Here is a 22,207-nt window from a genome sequence, read left to right as displayed (position 1 = left end):
CTTGTTGAGCCTTTGTATATTATTTTTAACCGCGCCGGGTTTTGCAGATAGACCGTCGCTCCTAGCTTTTCGAAAGGGGCAAAAAGCTGTCTCATTCGCCATCGTCTTTCTACTGTTGCGTGTGCAAAGTCTGGTCTCGCAAAAAACGTAAAGCCCCTATATTCTCTTTGAGCCGTTGGTCTGGCCAAGTCATATATAATCTGGCCCTAACATAGACTTAGACTCAAATATTAATCTATTGGTGAAAGGCAGCACTTCAGAAGAAGTCTCGAATATAAACCGTGTGACGGAGGGATACGTCTCAGCAGAAGTCTCAGATGGTTCTGAATTAGAGATCTATGAGACAGGAATATCAATCTCCAGTGAAACCAGCAAATCCAGTGAAGAGACTGATCTTGATGACAATTACAGACAGGAGGAACTGGACAAAAAAGCACCTTCACCGACAAATATTGGATCCAAGAATGCCCTATTATACGATTATACACCACCAAAGAAAATGGGGAAAAAGAGAAGTAAACATAAAAGGTATCCAAATATAATTCACGATGAAACGACAGATCCTGGGAGTAATCCAGAACAAACAATAGTGAGAACCAAACTCTCACGCAAAAGCCCTCATCGCAAAACAAATGCTGATTCGGAAAAAAATAAGAATATCATCGACAACCCGGATGATGATGAACAGCCGAAGCATAGAGAACCTACGCTTAGCGAAGTCTTTGAATCAATTAAAAATTTTCATCAAGATGTAAAGGAAGATAGCCAAAGAAATCATGTCGCTATTCAAAAATTGGAAGGAGCTATCAACAAAGTTGGCAACACATGCCAGGAAATCTCAGATAGAATATGCTCGGTAGAAGCTCGTGCAGAAAACCTGGAATCAGATGTCGTTAGATTACAACTCCAAGCAAAGGAGCACGAGGGAATAATTAAGGACTTGATGATGAAAGCTGAGGACCAAGAAAATAGAACAAGGAGGAATAATCTCCGCTTTCTTGGGATTCCCGAGGGCTCGGAAGGGAGCGATCCAAGAAACTTCATGATCAATCTACTAAAATCTTCTTTCCCAGAACTCAACTCCTGGGAAATGGATAAAGAAGTATGCCGAGCACATCGCTTCCCATTAACACTACCAAAACGGCCAGAGAAATCTTCAAAATATCCAAGAGCTCTTTTAGTCAACTTTGGAAACTTTCTGGTATGTGAAATGTTTATTTTTCAATGCAAAGTTCTCAAACACAGTATCTTGTATAATATCAACATACATATTATAAAAATCAGAGTTAGCAGCATAGTCACTAATCCATAATAAGCAAAAGGTGATAGCATGTTACGATGCAAAAATCTATAGAATTCTGTATCACCTATAATTCGCGCACCCTATTTAGCATATTATATTATATCTAAGAAGGTCTCATTTGGGTTCTAGCAGGGCGGGCCCATACCTCTAATGGTCAGTAGGAGCAGATCACATCAACAGCTACCAGCTCTCTGCATGCAAAGTATCAAGTGTGTTGATTCATTCCCTGTAACTCTATCTTAAACCAGAGTAGAGCCCAATGTTGGCAGCAACATTATTTGTGTTATGTCTAATGTGGTGCGAGGATCAGGCCTTCAGCAACCTTGTGTTAGGTTATTCTTAGAGGGTGCAGTTCTCAGTGTGCAGACATTTGTACCAAGTGTACCAAGCACGACTGATATCAGAGCAATAACATATTATTCTCAAATAAATCACATCTTTCGTCTAGGTTGAAAGCTACAATAACAATTAGGTGTCGTGCGCAAACTGAAGCCGAAGGAAAATATGGTGTTTAAACATTTAATAAACTCATGCTAACTTAACACAATATATAGAAACGCAGTAACCATATGACACCCCCCCAATGATCCGAGGACGGTCAAAAAAGGAAAAAATAAGCCAATACTACAAGAAAGGCAAAACATGAAAGCAGACTTCAACAATATTGAGCCAAGCTAAATGTATGTAAATGTATATAAAAATCAATAATACAAAATATTTATGAATGCCTATAGTGGCCACACAAAAATATAAAAAAACTTGAACTTGAGGCCATTCATAAAATCATAGGCCCAGAACACATCAAAGTCCAATGTTCGTAATAAAAAAGGCACCATTCAGAATTACTAAAAAGTCACATGCCATAATAGTGAAAGTCTCCAAAGCCACTCATGGGTGGATAGAATAGGCAAAATAGGTAGCCACAGCTTCCAACATGAAATCACTGTCATCATCCGAAAACAGTTCAGCCATCCAATTAAGTAATGGGAAAGAACATACGTGCTCCTCCAGCACCGAATCCTCTAGCAACATCAGAGGACAACTCAGTGGGTTCTCGAGAACGCTATGTGCCAGAAAGTCATGCGCCGCTGCGGATATGTCCCACTGACCCATTAGTCCATGCATCGCTGCCACGGCCATAAACCTTTCGCCAGAACAAACGAACTCGTGAGCAACTATGAGGCTCATCAGCTGATCAAAATTGACGTCAGGAGAAGTCGGTAAGCAGAGACACAAATCAATGGCCCAGTCGAAATCACAGCTCAGGCAATGAAACACAGGCTGGACACATGTGAAATAGGAAAATCGAAACGATAATCCAAAAGCCGTGCTTAAAGTCACAAGCGGCAAGGAGCAATAGTAATCAAGCATCCGGTTGCGAAACAGCATCAGTAGGTGCTGAGCGTTTTCTTGCGCAGGATGGGCATCCATGTTTAATAAAGCAAAATATCACCAGCACGCCTGCAGTCAAAGCCAGCAAAACAGGAAATCCGCCAAACAAGCTTGCGAATATAGAATGAAAAAACGCAGGGTTAATACCAAATACTTTTTCAAACGTAGTCACGAGACCACTGCTAACCAATTTAAAAAATGTGCTAGGCCATTTGTGGAGGAGGCATTAAAGATTTGATGAACCAGCTCGCAGAAATGAAACGGCAAATCAGTATTTAAAAGTGCCTGCACCTCTGTGCGTGTGTTAGCTATGTGAAGGACATAAGTTTCACGGGCAGAGCTCAGGGCTACTTCTTTTTGAGACAATAGAGCTCTTATTCGGCTCAAACCATTGAAGTCCGCTCTCAAGGTTGGAATTCTTGGCCAAATGGAAACATCTGAATTCCCATGCGTGGGTGGATATAACACGTTCTTGCAACACACCACACGTTCTGATACAGTAACCACATATGCGATACCGGCCATTAACCCACAACACAGTTCGTTGTTCAAAAGTAAATAACTACCGTTAGACAACAAAGTGAATGTGGGAACTATTGCAGGAACCGGTGTGACCTTTAAAACACAGGCTAAATTTGGTCTGTCCTGATTACAAGAACCATGTAATTGGATGTGCCTGCATATCAGTGAACGGTGAGGCGACTGTGTGCATTCTTCACCATTCAGATTCACCTCCTTTCCCTCTTTCAGACATTTGTATGAATATGGTAAAGACCATGGGCCTTATTTATGAAGGCCTTGCGCCACCGGTGCGTGTCTTTTTCCCATTTTAAAAGTCACGTAAAAGTGGCGCAAGTCCTTCATAAATAAGGCCCCATGTCTCATGTAGGAAAGCACTGTCTAGTGGTTCATATCGCCCTATAGCAATATATCTCATACAATTTGTAAATTTATACAGATCAAATGGCAAAGTAATAACACCATGGATAAGCCATGTAGCAGCAGCCGCCTCAGCCACAGAGAAAGGCAAAGATTCTAACTTCTCAATGTGTAACATAGAAAATGATGCATCTCGCATGGAAAGCAGGCGCTGCTTGTCAGTCAAATTAAACGGGGCAAATAATGATGAGACGTTCATATAACTCCAAGGCACTCGACCAGACTTCAGAGTCTGTAGTGTCCAGGCAAACTGCATAACAGAACGCAATTGATTTTGACCATGATATAATACGGACACTTCATCATGCACAATGTCAACAACAGAAGAAACAATATTGTTTAACGTGTAAATTCGGGAACAAAGCGTGTTAATACTGTTATCGACCACTGCAAGTATCTTTTCCAAATTTGCTTGGTCAATTGCCCTTAGGCGCTTAGCAGCCTCAACTTGAGACACTTTCCAAATTTCATTGTAAACAGCATAAATCCACTGTTTAGACCTACCCTTAACTGGGCCTTTTATAAAATCGTTTAAATCCACATTTTCAGTCAACTGAGACAGATGTAGTTTAACTGCAGCTAACGTGGAATGTTGTAACCAATTCTGACACAGTTTCCCTACAGAGTAAGTGGTGACAGTATAATCAGTTTCAAAACGGGGATCTGGTCGCACTTGTGTGAACCCTTCAGCCAACCCTAGAAATCGACGTTGGCAAGAATCAGAACTCTTTTGCCACAACAGCCAACCTTTAGGATCCAAGCTGGATACATTAAAGGACGAATTGCAGAGTAGAGTTTGTATCTCATGAATAGACAATTCGGAAAAATTACCCCAACCTGAATATTCTTCTAATTCGGGGATAGTTGGTGTATTTAATCTATTAGAAGTAGCCAATCCAAAGCATGTTGTTTGGGAAATAGTAGAATTTAGAAACAACATGTGATTCGGGATGAGACATGCGCGGTGCAAAGCCTCAGTGCCTTGTACCTGCCAATCTTTGGTACCCCAAACCGATTTAAGGTCAATTATTCCCTTCCAGAACTCGTAGCCATCTACAGCCAACTTGTCTAGAAAGGACTTCGAATACAGCAACTTTGTTTCGGTAAGTCTAACTTTGGACATGGATTTTTCTGTCATTCTGAAGTAAAATGACTCAGGATTTGATTGATTGAAATCTGTAAAATAACTGTATTTTTTCAGAAATGTACTGGAGCCAGAACCCCACCGTCCTGCCATCAAGCTAGACGCTAATATATCCCGTATTCGGGATCCTCGGACTGCCGTAGCATCTTGCATGGCGCCATACATCCAAACAAGCCCTGCGAAAGCCGGAGTTATCCCTTCTTAGATATCCCGTACCCGGGATCTTCGGACTGCCATAGCAGCACGCAAGGAGCCACGCACTTAACTCACTGTAATTTCTTCCTGCCGGCAAAGCTGTGTTTACAATCCATGCGGTTCATATTATCTTAATACCGCCGAACACCAGTCTGGGACTCCAAACTATACTCCAAGTTACTTTGATAATGTTCAAATACTTTCCAAGACAAACATGATATATTGTTTTTGTCCTGATGATGATGCATATATCCTCAAGCTGCATCGAAACATCGTCGACCTTAATGCACCATATGTTTATTTGAATTTAATAAATGTCTAGAACAATGGATTGCTACAAAAGTATTGCAGTCTGCAACACTGAATAATAGTACAGACCGCTTTTTGCGCCTTTTTCAAAAGTTTTTTTGTCACTTGTTTTGTCTTGTCTCCTGTGGGTCACAGGTTGTGCCCACTCTTGTATAAATGTTGTATATATGAACTAATATAAAAAAGCTAATAAATTAAATCCTGTCCGGCTGGACAGAGGTCATACATACTATTTAGTGTATGTCTATTTCTCACACGATCCTTAATTACTAGGGTCCTCTGTTCTGTACAATAGTATATTTTGTTTAATCACATCTCCCATGTTTACTCTAAGCACATTCGGAACATTAATCACTTCAGTGGGCCCATGTATCTGAAATCTAACCGCATCCCACACAATCCCATCAAGGACAGGCCAAGCTGTAATGTTGACTGTATTTAAGTTTCGTTTCAGTCTGTGCGCTGAATGTGAAGAGGAAAGAGGGGCCAATGTTCCATTAAGGTACCGAATTCCTGTTCTTTCTTTAACGTAGTGACCATCGATCAGGCGGAAAAAATAAAACACAAAACCAATTGACTTAAAAAGGTAAAATGAAAATAAGATCAACCAAATGTATGTCCAAGGGGGAATTAAAAAATGTTTTTTAAACAACGTGGCATATTTTGCAATAGTTGAGGGTTTCTTTGAAAGTTCCGAAACAGAGTCAAAAGAGAATCTGGACTGGTCGGCCAAATGAGTCTGTAAATCAGGCATCGATAAATCAGCAGGATAGGTGTAGTTTAGCTCATCAATGTTAGTAACAGGAACAGTATTTAATAAAGGACTGGATATGGCAGGCATCTCGAGGGACACCTCCTGTTCTGCACCAGATGTAATAGCCAGCACAGAGTGCCTCACCATGGAAGGATAGGATACAGCTGGTGTCATGCTATGAAGAATCGGCCACCCTGTGTGTCTTGACATTGTCAATAGAAATAAATCTGTTTTCCTCACGACCTGGAAGTGGTGGTAAAATGACTGTTCTTGTGCCCTTCACTCCAAGAACTCGAACCGGTGTCCGATATGAGGGACCAAACTCTTTCTTGTTATCGATCTTCTCTCGAACCAGATCTCCAACTTGGGGTAGCCAGCCAACTACCGGGATCTGCAGCGCATCATCCGATGTGGAGGGCAAATGTTCCTTTGCAAGACTGTCTCTGGTCTTTTGTAGATTCTGTAAAACATTGCAATGTTCATCTACGTCAAAGGCCGTGGCCTGGGCCTTGCAGTCTAGCCCATCGAGGTCAGGGACATACATCTTGATACCAAAGAGCATTTTGTACGGGGTCCGCCCACCCAGAGACCTTCTAGGGAGATTATTAAGCGCACGCTGCACGCCCATGAGGTGGGCTAACCAGTTTCTGCCAGTGCCTATAACTCGAGCTGTCAAAGATTGCTTTAAGTCGCGGTTCATTCGTTCAACTACACTATTGCCCTCGGGCCTGTAGGGACTCGAAAACTTGACTTGGACCCCCAACAAAACCATAGCATCCTTATACGCCTTAGAGGCGAAAGCCGGACCCTGATCCGAATGGGAAGTACCACAGGCAAAAATTCCCACAAAGACTCGCAAATCCTTAATGACAGTCCGTGAATCAGCGCTCCGATGTGGCCATACCCACACAAAGCGTGTGCATGAATCAACTGCTACTAAGATGTATTTGTATGCAGTATCAGAAGAAAATGGACCGCAGTGATCCAAATAAACGCATCCAAGCGGTTTATTCGAGATGTACAACTGTGTCTGAGGCGGACGCGCAGCAGTTGAAGGTTTAATCTGCTGGCAAATGTCACATTGAAGGACATAATCGCACGTCTCTTTGTACAGTCCCCGCCACCAGAACCTTTGTTGTAGCTGAGTTACAGTGGCTGAGACGCCCGCATGCGCAGACGCCACACCTTCATGAGCCACTGTAATCAAAGTAGCCCTGCGATCCGAGTTGGGAACTAGACGTTCACCAACATCAGGAATTTTCACATAAGGAACCTTATCGGGACTTAAGTGGCATGTGTATTTAGAAGGGAACCCCGCAGGATATTTGCTTCCCTTCTTTGTTGCAGCAACAGCTGCCAAGATGTCATCATCTATTTTGCTTTTGGACCTCGTGACTGCTGCAACTAAGTATTTTGATACCGCTGACTTCGCTGCTTCATCAGCAAGCGAATTGCCAACAGCGTGGACCCCCACGCGCTGATGACCGAGAGTATGAATCACAAACACAAGTGGCAACTTCTCTTTAAGTTCTGCCACTCGGACCCAGATCATTTTATGTTTTATTGTGCTACCTTTGGAATCACGAAATTCATTCTGAATCCAAAAGAACAAGTTTTCATTGTAAGACTGGACACAGTAGTAAGAGTCACTTACGATTAAAGTTGTCACACTAGGATCAGCATACTCCAATGCAAGCATCAGAGCACGAAGCTCAGCTAATTGTGCGGTGCAGTCCCCAAGCGTCTGCGTGTGCACGACACTGGACTTGAACTCATTGTTCACCATGGCACCGACCACAATGACGCACGCGGAAACGTAGGCATGTTTAGAGCCATGCGCAACCTGCGCCGAACCATCAGTGTAAATGATGCAATGGAAATCCTCCAACGGCCGCATTGCTAAAGGAGCAGGATGAACAAATTCATACTGTAAATACTCCTGCGACCGTAACGTGAAGTCAAAAATAAACGTGACATCCTGGGACGTCAAGGATGCAGCCCATTGAATCCACCGAGGGTGCAAAGCTTTGGAATTAGGTACACTGGCTTTCGTAACTGCCTCCAAGGCAGGACACGGGGTAACAACCAACATGCGTTTTCCTTGTGACAGGGCACGTTCCTTAAGAATTGCCATCTGCACAGCCGTTAAAACTTTCTCCACAGTGGAAAAACGCAGTTCAGCCGAAGTGTACAAGTGTGACTTGTAAGCAATAGGTACTGTATCTCCTTCATTAAAAGTCAGGTACGTGAAACCCACCGCCCCAGGGATAATTCTTATCACCAGGTTGGTCTGGTTATCACGAGTCTGTAAGTATTCAGAAGCGAGCAAATCAGCCTGCAAAGACTGCAGAATGGCTGACTGCTCAGGCAGCCAGCATGATTTGAAAAAAGATGGTTGTATCAAAGCATACAAAGGCTTGATACGCTGGGCATATTCCGGAATGTAAGTCCTCCCGAAATTCAAGAAGCCCAGTAGAGATTGTAATTTTTTCAGTGTTGTCGGAGAGCGCAACTGTGCGCACTTTTCCAGGAAGTGAGGTGCTAAACCCTTCCCCTCGTTGTTAAGCTCGTAGCCAAGAAACAACACTGTGTACTCTGCAATGTGCGACTTTGCAAAGTTAAACTTGTAACCTATGTCAGCAAAGTTACAAATTATGCTATTCACTCGACACAGATGCTCCCAAAGATCGTCGTCTGTGAGATAAATGTCATCCACATACGAACAAGCAACTGGGTCGATGCCCTCCAGAAGAGAGACAATGCGGGCGGAGAATACTCCAGGACTGTTCTTATAGCCCATTGGGAGACGCCGAAACATTTTTTGCACACCTCCGCATGTAAAACTGGTCCATTGGGAACTTAGACCGTCTAATCTATGGGCATAAAAACCACTGGAAATGTCAAGCGTGGTTTTGAACCGTTTACGCTCAAGACTATTCACTAACGCAGAGCCATGAGTATTCTGTACTGCGCAGTTACGGCAATGCGAGTTCAAATGCCTATAATCCAAAACCAAACGATATGAGCCGTCCGGCTTGTTTACAGTAAAAAGAGGGTTATTCATCGGTGACACACACGTTTCAATTACACCTTGATATTCCAATTGTTCAAGGATAGCCGCGACTGAAGCTTTGGCTTCACGCTGTATGTGATATTGAGGTTGAGGCTGCGGCTGAGACCGTAAAGGAATCTCGTGGCTTGGAGACAATTTATCCCAGCCACACTGATTGCGGTACACAGCCGGTGCAAGCGCCAGAGCCCACTCTTCTGCAAAATGCAGCGCTTCCACTCTCGGTACAGTGTGCGCGAAACTGGGTAGGATTACCTCCTCCCCTCGCGGAGCTGCGAGAACGAAAGCTGGGGGCCAGTCAGCCTCCGAAAGCAAAATGTCATATGTAGACGAAAGATTTTCCCAAAATACCCCTTTTACAGTTCGCTGCATGTCACCTTCAATTAACAGGACAATTTCAAAAAGACGTTCAGGGGGAGCAACATGCGTATCAGCAGTTTCAATTACAACATAAGTGTCAGTCGCTGTCACCTTCAACAGTGGACAGAGGGCCTCTCTCACTATGGTAATCTCTGCTGCGCTGTCCAGCAAGGTCAGAGCCCACGTCAGATTCCGAAGCCGCGTTCTCACTATCTGGGGCATAACGATGCGCTGTCAGGGCGGCGACTTTCTTCGTGGCAAACTGTGGTCTCTTGGGCGTAGCGCCTTCCTGCTGCTCTCCACCGTTACGCGGGCGGGGCTGACCACATCCTTGCTGGCACCCAGGCCCCTGCCGCCCCCTCCACCACCGGTTGACGGAGCCGATGAGTCCTCAAAGGAACGAGGAGAACGTTGGTCAGAAGCCTGAAACCTCTCAGGCGATTTAATCATCACGCGGTCGCGCAAATCATAAACACGATCCGACTGCACAGGCAACGGAGACGCAGGAGCAGAAACCTGTGTTTGTTGTTGTTGTTGTTGCTTACCCTGATTCTGCTTTTTAGGCCAATTCTGTTTCTTGGACTTAGGTTGACCACTAGTTTCCGAAGACTGACCCTGGGGCTGCTATTTCTCTTTATCAGGAAAAGCCTTAAGCCCCTTCGCATTGCGGCCAACCGTTTTATAAGCAGCCACAATTATCCTTGCCAACTGACGGGGTCTTTCGGCCTCGGGAATCAACGCCAAAGCGTTAGCAGCCTGAAAATTCACTGCATCTCCCTTTACATTTGCAAGGATCAGATCGCAAACTACATCAAAGGAGCCACACAGGTGCATACCCAATTCGACCGCCGACTCCGGTCCGTGTTCGTCCTGAACACGTTTAAGGACCGCACCCAGATTGGTCACAGACGGGGTGCCGTAGCACCTCGAATAGACCGCTGCAAAAGTCTTACCCCAGGTCTCACAGTCAACAAGCTCAGGTGCCAAATCTTTCGGTAAACTCAGTGTAAGAATCCGGTGCTTATCACCGGGATTCGTATTAGGAAACACAGCTTCAAGCTGGCCGAATTTCTCTGCAAGCCAGAACGGAAAATCATCCTTGTCCTGCGGCTTTTTGCCCATCACGGAATTCACCATGACAGGATTGATTTTCAAACCAGCCTGTTCTGCACGAAACTGTGCACCCCTAGGGGCTACGTCTTGAACATTACGGCTAGTGTAATGAACAAGCGCTCTAATCACTGCCACTGCGACTTCATGAAGTTGCCGCAGATCAGCTATGCCACAAGTGGCTCGATTAGGGTGAGGAGTGAATCCAGCCAAAGCGGGCCAAGGAGTGCCCGGAATGGACAAAGGACCCAACCTCGGAGCGGTTAAAGCGTGTCGTAGGGCGCCACCAAATCAAACTCCATGCTGCCAAGCGTCAATAGGAACCTCCAGTGCTCTGTACGGAGCATACGCAGCCGGTACAGCCGTAGCAGTGTAGGAATGGAATACGCCAGAATTAGCGTTCACCGCCGGAAATGTCACCCACGAATAAAATAGTTCGTACGGGTAAGCATGTTCCGCACTCACCACTAGAATAACAGCCAAGCCTTCAACAGGGACATTATAATCCCGCAAATGGTCACGCACCGCAATGCCACTATGCTGCGGGATGTCCACGGCTTGTGCCATGTCAGCACAGGAAAGTGAAAAAACAAAGATTACTTTGTAGCACGACTGGGTAGTAATTCAAAGAAACCGTTTACAGATAGATTCAAGCTTGAAAAAGACCTATTTCAAAAATAGGTAGGTTTTTCCGACACTGCCGTTTTCCGGATCGGGAATGAAGGTGTTAAGGTTTGAATGATATACTACTCGAGTGTCATGATATAAGGCCAACAACGTATGGGCGCCATGTAGCAGGGTTTCCGTTCTCCCACAGAACTGTGCACAGAGATCTAGAACCTGGGTGAGTTAGGGTGACCCAAAACTCACCTTAGTTTCAGAAATCCCCTTACCAAGCTAGCTACAGTGTCTCATCGGTAGTAATAACTCCCCAATGACTTAGACAATCCAGAACATGAACTTAGGGTACCTCAGGTATCGTGGAACACATGAACACTCTTTCGTTATATAATCATTACAAACCGAAACTGGGAGGCAAAGAACACACATGCAAGTTTGAAATGTTTATTTTTCAATGCAAAGTTCTCAAACGCAGTATCTTGTATAATATCAACATACATATTATAAAAATCAGAGTTAGCAGCATAGTCACTAATCCATAATAAGCAAAAGGTGATAGCATGTTACGATGCAAAAATCTATAGAATTCTGTATCACCTATAATTCGCGCACCCTATTTAGCATATTATATTATATCTAAGAAGGTCTCATTTGGGTTCTAGCAGGGCGGGCCCATACCTCTAATGGTCAGTAGGAGCTGATCACATCAACAGCTACCAGCTCTCTGCATGCGAAGTATCAAGTTTGTTGATTCATTCCCTGTAACTCTATCTTAAACCCGAGTAGAGCCCAATGTTGGCAGCAACATTATTTGTGTTATGTCTAATGTGGTGCGAGGATCAGGCCTTCAGCAACCTTGTGTTAGGTTATTCTTAGAGGGTGCAGTTCTCAGTGTGCAGACATTTGTACCAAGTGTACCAAGCACGACTGATATCAGAGCAATAACATATTATTCTCAAATAAATCACATCTTTCGTCTAGGTTGAAAGCTACAATAACAATTAGGTGTCGTGCGCAAACTGAAGCCGAAGGAAAATATGGTGTTTAAACAGTTAATAAACTCATGCTAACTTAACACAATATATAGAAACGCAGTAACCATATGACAGAATCAGACATGCCCGGGGCACACAAGGTGTCCCCGTGCATAAGCCAGTCCAAACCGGTCCCGGGACTTTCCAGACCCAGTCCTGGCGAGGAGCTGGACAAAGGAAAGGGGGTGTAACCGCCCCCCTTCCTGGTCCCACCCAGAGGAGGGCCCTAGCAGGTGATCCACCCCCCAGATTGGGAATAAGAGTGGGAGCAGTGCCATAGCAACTCAGATCATCCAGATTCAACTTGAAGCTAAGAAGACGACTGGACTTCGACATTCTGCTGCACAGAAGACTAAAGAGCATCTCCCTTGTGGCCTAGGAGTGGCCACCCTGTGAACACAGGCACCATCCAGCAACTCAACGTCTGCTTTGCCGCTGCCTCCCGCCGGAGCCCGAGCCCAGAGCCTGACAAGACCCAGACTATCAGACTTCTCACAGACCGATCCACAGTCCCTGCAAAGAAGGGACCCGTGGAGGCACCGAGAGACATGGGACCGGACCTCTTGAAAGACCCCCGAGACGCTGACTACGCAGCACCCGAAGCATCCTCGATGCTGTGCTTTGGGAATTGAGAAGCCCCACAAGCGAGCAGCCTTTGCACCGAAGATCAGCCCCCCAGCATCTCCACGATCTGCGTGGGGCCCTTTTGCATTGTGCCACTCGACGCGCCATCCCGGCCAGTTGCCATGTGGTGAGCGGCCATCTCGGCAACGAAACCTACAATCTACACTGTGGGTCTGGTTGCTCCAGACTTGCCCTCGCTCCTGCAAAAAGGAGCACCCGCTCTGACCTTGCTGGTCCGAGTGATAAGCCTTTTTCACTTCCTGCATGGCTTGCATTAGCCAAGGCCTGTTTGCTCCCATCAAGTTGCCGTCACCGCCATCAGCTAGAGCCTTTGTAGGACAGCTCGTGATTGACTCCTGGACGTCCTCGACCTCTGCGTGTCCACGTGGCTGCTGAGAGAAGCTACACCTCAATGCCTGTTTGCACCCAACATCGCCTGGTTCCAATCTGGTTCCACGGTAGTCACTGGCTAGTGACTTTGAACATTGTCCCCTCTGCTTTCAGTTCTTCACCACTGCAGATCCACCCTTGGATCCACCGGAACTCTTCACATCGAGCCACCTGCAGCATCTTCAGCTCCAAGCACCATCGACCTGCGTGACGAAACCCGACACTACTTCGCACCTGTGCACCCGCTTCCTGTGGGTGAGGTAACCCAGCAATGCCGGTGTTCCCACACTGGTATACACCTCTAGTGTCTGTGTCTAAAGTTTCATCCTTATAGGTCACTCGGAAGGGTTCTAAAACACTAACTTTGTAACTTTTACGCACCATAGACAATGCATTGGTGAACGTGTGCACTTTAAGCACTGCACCCGAGTCCCGCGGGCCTTTCCCGACTTAGTCACTGCTAGTCCCGATCAGCTCCAGCAATTCCCAAGGCCCTAGGCCTACTTCCTTTTCGATTGGTATCTCTTATACCACTTTCTTAGTATATGGTTTAGGTGGCCCCTAGGGCTCGTCCATATTGTGCAACTTTTGTGTATTTAAACTGTGTTTTGTTTTAACGCTTGTGCTTCTGTGCTCATAAAGAGTATAGGGGATATTTGTAGTTAATAAAAATATATATATTTTCAATATATATCTGTGTGGTGTCCTTTCATTTGGTATTCAAGGGGCTTGTGTATGGTAAAACAGCTTGCTTCACATGCCTTTCAGAGTTTAGCCTAAGACTGCTTTGTCCACGCTACCATTAGGATAGCTGGTCTATAAGGTTGACTTACAACCATCATCATAAGGGTTGCTTGGCATGGTACAAGGTGATCACTAGAACTAGTGGGCATCATATACCAGGCCAACTTCTCACAGTCCCCCCTGCCAAACAGCTGGACTTCACTCTTTGTCCTCTCTGGGACGAGATTGAAGCTCACAGCACGCTGCTCACGCGCTGACTTCTCAGATGCAATCGCATCTATGCAATCGCATCTAAGGGGTGAGCGAGGGGAGGCAATGAGCCCGATGGTGCAAGCCTCCTTTTGTGACGTCACTTCCCGCCGTGACGTCACTTCCGGTGACAGCGTTCCCCCACTTTATATTTTGGGACTTGTGCCCTGACGGTAGGATATTAATGCCCATGATGCCACCACTTAATAGCACCTGAGCAGTCTGGGGTCCCACCTGCTGCTTCACCAGCCGCCCAGCATCATGTTTTCACCAGTCATTCCTCTCTCTTCTCTGAATGGAGCAGGTAGGCCTTGACCCCTGTACTCTGAAAGCAGGTCATGTCATCATCAGCTGCCTGGCACTAGAGTTTAGTTCCGAGGACTGTGTCAGGTGAGTGCTCAAATATACGTTTTTGGTTCCTCAAATTGTGAGAAAGTGTCCCTCATAATTACACAGAAATTATGTAATTGTCACACATATGCAATCTGTGACCTTGGCAGCTATGAGCCTTGTGTCAGTCACTGTGTGTGCCACACAGTGCCTTGCACTGGAGTGGTGTTGAGTGGGTAGAGTAGGTTGGAGTGGCGAAGAGTAGAGTGGCCTAGAGAAGAGTGGCAGAGAGAGAAGTTACCTAGAGTAGAGTGGCATTGTGTGGAGTGGCATAGAGTTGAATAGCATAGAGTGGAGTGACCTGGAGTGTAGTAGCTTGGCATGGTGTGGCATGGCATAAGTGGCATAGACTTGAGTAGAGTGGTGTAGACTAGAGTGGCGTAGAGTAGAGTGGGATGGCGTAAAGTGGCATGGAGTGGTATGGTGTGGCGTTGAGTGGAGTGGCATGAGAGTGGAGAGGGCGTAGAGTGGAGTGACATAGAGTGGAAAGGCATTGTATGGAGTGGCTTAGAGTGGCATTGTAGAGAGTGGAATGGCCCAGAGTGCAGTAGAGTGGCATTGTGTGGAGAGGAGTGGAGCAACATGGAGTGGAATAGAGTGGAATGGCCTAGTGTGGAGTGGCAATGCTTAGCATAGAGTAGGTAGAGTGGGTGGAGTACAGTATAGTGGAGTAGAGTAGAATACAGTGGAGTAGCATAGAGTAGAGTGGCAGAGCACATGCGTAAAGAAACTTGAGGGGGAACCCCTTGCAATGTACATGGAGGCCCCCTGCTCCAGATTTAATCTGGAGCTCTCAGGCCGGAGTACTGTGCTGAGGGGCCCCCTGAAGCTCGGGGTCCCTCCTGCACCACAGGGGCTGCGGTGGCCTGTGTTACGCCACTGTGGCAGAGAATGAAGTGACCTTGAGTAGAGTGGCGTTGTGTGGAGTGGAGTGGCATAGAGTGGAATGTCATAGAGTGGAGTAAGTGGCATAACATGGCATAGACTAGCATAGACTGGAGTGGAGTGTTGTGGACTAGAGTAGAGTGGTGTGGCATAAAGTGGCATGGAGTGGTATGGTGTGGAGTAGAGTGGAGTGGCATAGAGTGGAGGGACATAAAGTAGAAGGAGATAGAGAGGAGAGGCATTGTATGGAGTGGCTTAGAGTGGAATTGTGGGGAGTAGAGTGGCATTGTGTGGAGAGGAGAGGAGTCACATGGAGTGGCATTGAGTGGAGTGGCCTAGTGTGGAGTGTAGAGTGTGTGGAGTACAGTGGAGTGGCATGGAGTAGAGTGGAGTAGAGAAGAATAGAGTGAAGGGGAGTGACAGAGTGTCATTGTGTAGAGCGGCCTAGAGCGCCTTATAGTGGCATTGTGTGGAGTGGAGCTGCATAGAGTAGAGTGGTATAGAGTGGACGGGCAGTGGCGCGGAGAGGAGTGAAGGGTGCAAGTGGAGTGGTTTAGAATGAGGTTGAGTGGAGTGGAGTGGCGTAGCATGTTGTGACATGTAGTGGAGTGGAGTGGCATACAGTGGTGTAGAGTAGGGTGAAATAGGGTAGATGTAGAGTGGTGTAGAGTAGAGTGGAGTGGCTTAGAGTAGAGTGGAGTAGCTTAGAGAAGAGTGGCGTGGTATAGCATAGAATGATGTGGAGTGGAATGACATAGGATGGCGTGGAGCGGCTCAGAGTGGAGTGGCCTAGAATGGAGTGGCATAGAGTAGGACAGTTGTGGGTGTAAGTAACTTAAACAAGGAACCAGGGTAACTGTGGGTAACTGTGTGCTCTAGGGTAACTGTGTGCTCTATAAGTATAAATAACATAACATTAAGCCATATTTTCCTAGGAGTATGGATAAGTGAATTAGTCACTCCACTCAAGTGACTTAAGTGATTTAGTCAAATCCAGATCACCTTCTGATCCATGCCCCACAGCAACACTACAGAGGACTTCAAAGACTGTTGTGCCCCACCTTACAAAGATCTTTAACACAATGTTTAAAGTGGGATATTTCCCAAACATCTGCAGCTACCGTCTAATATTTCGCCTCCCATTTCCAGTTAAAGTGGTGTAAAAGGCAATAAATAGGAAAACTGTCTCATTCCTGGAGTACAACCATCTCCTAGACTATACCCAATTTGGTTTTAGAAGCGGGCATAGTACAGAGATAGCTCTAATTGTCGCCAAAGAGGAAGTTCGAACTTGCATCAATCAGGGAGGGAAAGCTACCCTGATCCTTCTAGACTTATTGGCAGCGTTTGATATAGTCAACCATAAGATCTTACTCAGCCGGCTAAACAACATAGGCCTAAAAGACACGGCACTGGTCACACTCAGATCATTTCTCTCGGACAGTCTGTATCCTTAAACGGGTTTCATCTCCACTCCTTTCTCCCTACCTTGCGGAGTACCATGGGGGTCATCTTTTAGCCCAATTCTCTTTAACATTTAAGTCATATCCCTTGCAGATCTGATCAGATCTTTTGGTTTATCCTTGGTGTCATATGCCGATGACACACAAATCATTGTCCAGTGATATGCTTGAAACAGCAGGGAGATTTTACAAATGCATGGAAGTTTGAAGATGGCTGAAACAAAGCTGTTTGAAGTTAAACTCAGGTAAAACCGAGGTTCTCCTTTTTGGCAATGATCCTACCTTTCGATCCCCCATCAGATAGCCTCAGAATCTGGGGACCCTCCCGACTCCGATGAAGAATGTCAGAAACTTGGGCATCCTTTTCAACGACAAACTGACTTTAGGAGTGCAGGTGAATGCGCTCACTTCTTCCGCCTTTAACAACTTAAGAACAATTTAAAACATTCTTCCTTTCATTCTCCATGAGCTCCAAAAAACAGTGATTGTTACCTTGGTCCTATCAAAAATTGATAACTGCATTGCCCTCTATCTCAACATGAAAAAGAGACTTCTAAGAAAGCTGCGCTCTGCAGAATGCAGCCGCTCGGTGCCACTTGGGATTCCAAGGTTACATCAGCCTCCAAGGCCCTACACAAACTTAATTGGCTCCCCACAAAAAAAAACATATTACCTTCAAGGCCCTCTGTATCGCCCAAAAGGCCTAAATGGCATTGGCCCTGAATACTTTAATAAGTATCTTCAATGTTATACCCCTGCAAGAAAATTACACTCTATATCTAGGCTAAAAATGTCACCATTCCACTGTGCAAGCTGGCAAAATGGGGGGGGGGGGAGCTTCATTGGCGGCACTGCTGAACTCTGGAACAGCCACCCTCTGTACATAAAATCACAGACCACCCTGCTCAGGTAGGACGTAAAAAACTGGCTCCTTACTACCATATCTTAGTTTAGTTCTCCTTCTTCTTCTCAACATAACACTGTAAGCTCCATGATTCCTCCACGCCAAGACGCCTTTGGGTATTTGCGCGTGTTACACAAATTAACATCAACAGTGCTCAGTGTGGGTGGTGATGGGGTGACAGTGTCTGTCTGATCTATCCATGTCTCTGTGTCAGCTAGAAGGTTGAGGGAGGATATTCCTCAAATAAGCCAGTTATGCTGGGTTTTTATTTTGCATGCACCTGAAGCAACTTGGGAGTCAGCAGATCTATTGCGTAATAATGTAAACTAATCTTGGAGAACGTTTTTAGTCACGTTCTAGGGTTACCCATAAACCTCTGTGTGTGAGTCTAAACAAAAGATGTGAAGTGATGTGTGGTGCAGGTCAGTCACACATCTTTGTAAATAGTTTCACTTTTCCAGCTGTCCACTCACCACCTGCACAGGCCATTCTTCTAGCATAATTTGCATCACTGGCTACTCATGCCTGCGAAGATTTGTAGATGAGAAAGAACAGTATTTATGGAACACCCAATTGCAAGGAAAGAAACAAAGTGGAGAGACAGGTAGAATACATCAATAACACCAGAACCTGGGCTTCTATGGGAATTCACAAGGGCATATTATCAAGCCCATTATCGCCGCTTTAGCAGCAGTTTCCTGCCAATAAAAGCGGCGATGATGTATCGCCCTTTCTTGATAATATGGCCCTTGGAGTCTTATTGTTTTGTGACATCATATATGATGGCATCAGTATTGCCACTGATGGTGGCACGTGAGGTCATTACATAAACAGGACATTGAGAATAATTTATTTAAGGGTGCACAAGCTAACATATCTGATACATTTTTGAGGATTTGCATTGCACCCTTTATACCATTTTAACAGTTTTTTACATTGAATTTTTAGACGGTTTGTGTTACCATAATATTTCCCTTCTGTCTGAGAGTTTACTTTGAATTTCAGTGAACAAAAACATTTTAGAGTACATTTTAAGTGTTTTAATTATACACCCTGCCAAATCGGAATTAACACCTTAGCAGCTATGGAACGTCCAGCTCCAGTGCTGAACGTTCCATTGCGCAGGTGCAGTTGGAACGGCCAACGGCCGACGGCAGCACTCCCGAGATAGTGGTGCCGTCGGCCGTTGGACTGGGCGCAGCACTTATGAGGTTAATCATCTTGAGAATCGATGATGTTGTTTGCATGTTGGTAGAGTACACAACCTGCAGATGTTTACTGCATGCATAAGTTCGATACTCCATACATTTATAGGTCAGAGCATTTGGGTGTGGGCTGCGTGTTTTCATGTGTGTCGTGCACACATGGAACTCGTAGGTTTTTTTTTAAATCTATAATCCCATTATATTCCTTGGGTAGCTGCTATTAAGCAACTATTAAAGCCGAAGATAGCCAGAATACCAAATGAATACCCACACTATGTCATGGATGGGTTCCTATTATATTTGTTAGCCAGAATGTTGACCTGAATATCCACAGAATATCAAGGATGGGCTCAAATGATCCTCGAGATGGCCACAGTGGGGGCTGAATGCTCACAGAATACCATGGATAAGCATCTGTTGTGCACTGATCCAGGATGTTGTCATGAATTTCTATAAAATGACATGCCTTGGATAGGGACCTACTATTCTATTCTATTCTATACTATTCTATACTATTCTATTCTATTCTATTCTATACTATTCTATTCTATTCTATTCTATTCTATACTTTTCTATTCTATACTATTCTATTCTATACTATTCTATTCTATTCTATTCTATTCTATACTATTCTATTCTATTCTATTCTATACTATACTATTCTATTCTATACTATTCTATTCTATTCTATTCTATTCTATACTATTCTATTCTATTCTATTCTATACTTTTCTATTCTATACTATTCTATTCTATACTATTCTATTCTATTCTATTCTATACTTTTCTATTCTATACTATTCTATTCTATTCTATTCTATTCTATTCTATTCTATACTATTCTATTCTATTCTATTCTATACTTTTCTATTCTATTCTATTCTATTCTATTCTATTCTATACTATTCTATTCTATTCTATACTATACTATTCAATTCTATTCGATACTATTGTACTGTATTCTATTCTATTAGTCAGGTTTATAAAGCGCATGGCTATCATACCAGGGCTTCAAAGCGCTGTCTGGACTAGCTAGAGCACGAGTACCTTTAGGGACTAGGAAAATGAATGTTTTTTTTATTTAGAACGTCAGTCTGAATGCCCACCATATATTAAGGGTGGGCTGCAGTTATACCAGGGATAGCCTGAATATCACCATGAATGCCGCAAACATTGTGCCAAGTACAGAAAAATGCAGAATGCTGCGAAAGATGACCGTATTAGCCAGGTCCATGACGTGCCACTGAGCAGTACGCAACTGAGTTGTCACCCCCCCCCCCCCCCCCCAAAATGCCAGTTTCTTGTTAGCGGTGTGGTAGCAGAAAATCTTTGCCAGAATATCAGCTGGCATGAATGTTGTCTTATATATGGTCTACCCAGTGGTCGAAGTGGGGAAAAAAAAGTAGGGGAACTGTGGGTGGAGAATCAGGGGGCGGGAATAACCGAAGATTGAATCAGTGGGCGGAGTCAGGGGTGTGGCTAGAAATAGCAAAACATGCCAATTTTTAATATGTTTAGCATTTCATTGACCAATTACAGCTTATTACGTTATTTAATTCAAACAATGTATAACATGTTTATTTGAGGTTTAATTCAGGAAAAAGCAAACACTCATAGGGAATACGGGTTTATGTAAAGCGTACGAAATATAAGCTGGAACAACATGTTACCTTAATGGTTTTACTCTCATTGTTCAGAAATCCATGACTATTTTTTGTCTCAAACATTGAGGTCATGAATACAGGGCTCCTACTGTACACATGTGTTAAGCAGGGCTCAGAAGAGAAAGGGACTCTTCAGGAGAATCTAGACCCTCGGATACCCACAAAGGCTCCTTCACATTCATGTCAGCCAAGTAGCAGCTCAATCATAATATAGCAAAAAGAATAACTTGTGGACAGAATGCAGAACAATGTCATACATTCATCCCAGTACAGAGATCTGGGCCTAAATCCATCGTTTCTTTGCTCGCCATTCCAGTCTGGCCCCAGCCATATGCAAATCAGTCTTGATACAACACCCAATGGAAACAGTCCAGCGTGAACTGCCAGGCCAGGTCCTCCCTGGACTGGAAACAAGCACCCTGGGACCGGTTTCGGGCTTTCAGCCCTCATCAGCCAGGATAGCTTGATTCCAGTGGCATGGAGAGCATGGGAACAAAGTCTGGGCATACCCGTCCCATTCTAGGTGACAAAAGCAAATAGAACAACTGATGGACAGAATTCAGAACAATGTCATACATTCACCCCAGTACAAAGATCTGGGCCTAAATCCATCGTTTTTTGCACACCATGCCATTCCAGTTTGGACCCAGCCATATGCAAATCAGTCTTGATCCTGCACCCAATGGGAACAGTCCAGCCCGAACTGCCAGAGCAGGTCCTCCCTGGACTGGAAACAAGCATCCAAGGACCGGTTTCAGGCTTTCAGCGCTAATCGCCAGGATAGCTTGATTCCAGTGGCATGGAGAGCACAGGACTCACGTCTCAGCATACCTGTCCCACTCGGGTGACAAATGCAAAAAGAACAATTGATGGACAGAATGCAGAAAAATGTCATACATTCAACCCAGTTCAGAGATCTGGGCTTAAATCCATTGTTTTTTGCCCACCATGCCATCCCAGTTTGGACCCAGCCATATGCAAATCAGTCTTGATCATGCACCCAATGTGAACAGTCCAGCCCGAACTGCCAGGCCATATGTATTCAAGTGTCCTTTCATTCGGGAAGTGAACACAAAGCAGTACCCACTGAACTATGCACATAAAATATTGCTCTTTGATATGCATGGTACATGTCCTTTGCAGCAGGCATATTACCCCTCTGCGCTACCTTAAATGAGTAAAACAGCCACTTGACAAAACATGCTCCCCTCTCTCTCCAGCAGGTACATTGATCACCAAAGTTATCGTGGCACTTGTATTGTTGACCGAAACCTGCTAAATAACTTTGCAGTGTTTTTAAAACTCTGGCACTTGTACAAAACCGGTCCCCCCAAACTAAACTGGCCACCTACCCTTCCAGTCGCCCTGGGAAACGCCTACTCCTGCCCTTTCACTGCTCCTGTCCAGTCAGTACTCCTGCTCATGCTCGATCAACACTCCTGCTTCGTCAATTCCCCG

This window comes from Lissotriton vulgaris, chromosome 7, assembly GCF_964263255.1.
Source record: "Lissotriton vulgaris chromosome 7, aLisVul1.2, whole genome shotgun sequence".
Classification (NCBI taxonomy): domain Eukaryota; kingdom Metazoa; phylum Chordata; class Amphibia; order Caudata; family Salamandridae; genus Lissotriton; species Lissotriton vulgaris.
Note: the sequence above shows the minus strand (reverse complement) of the source record.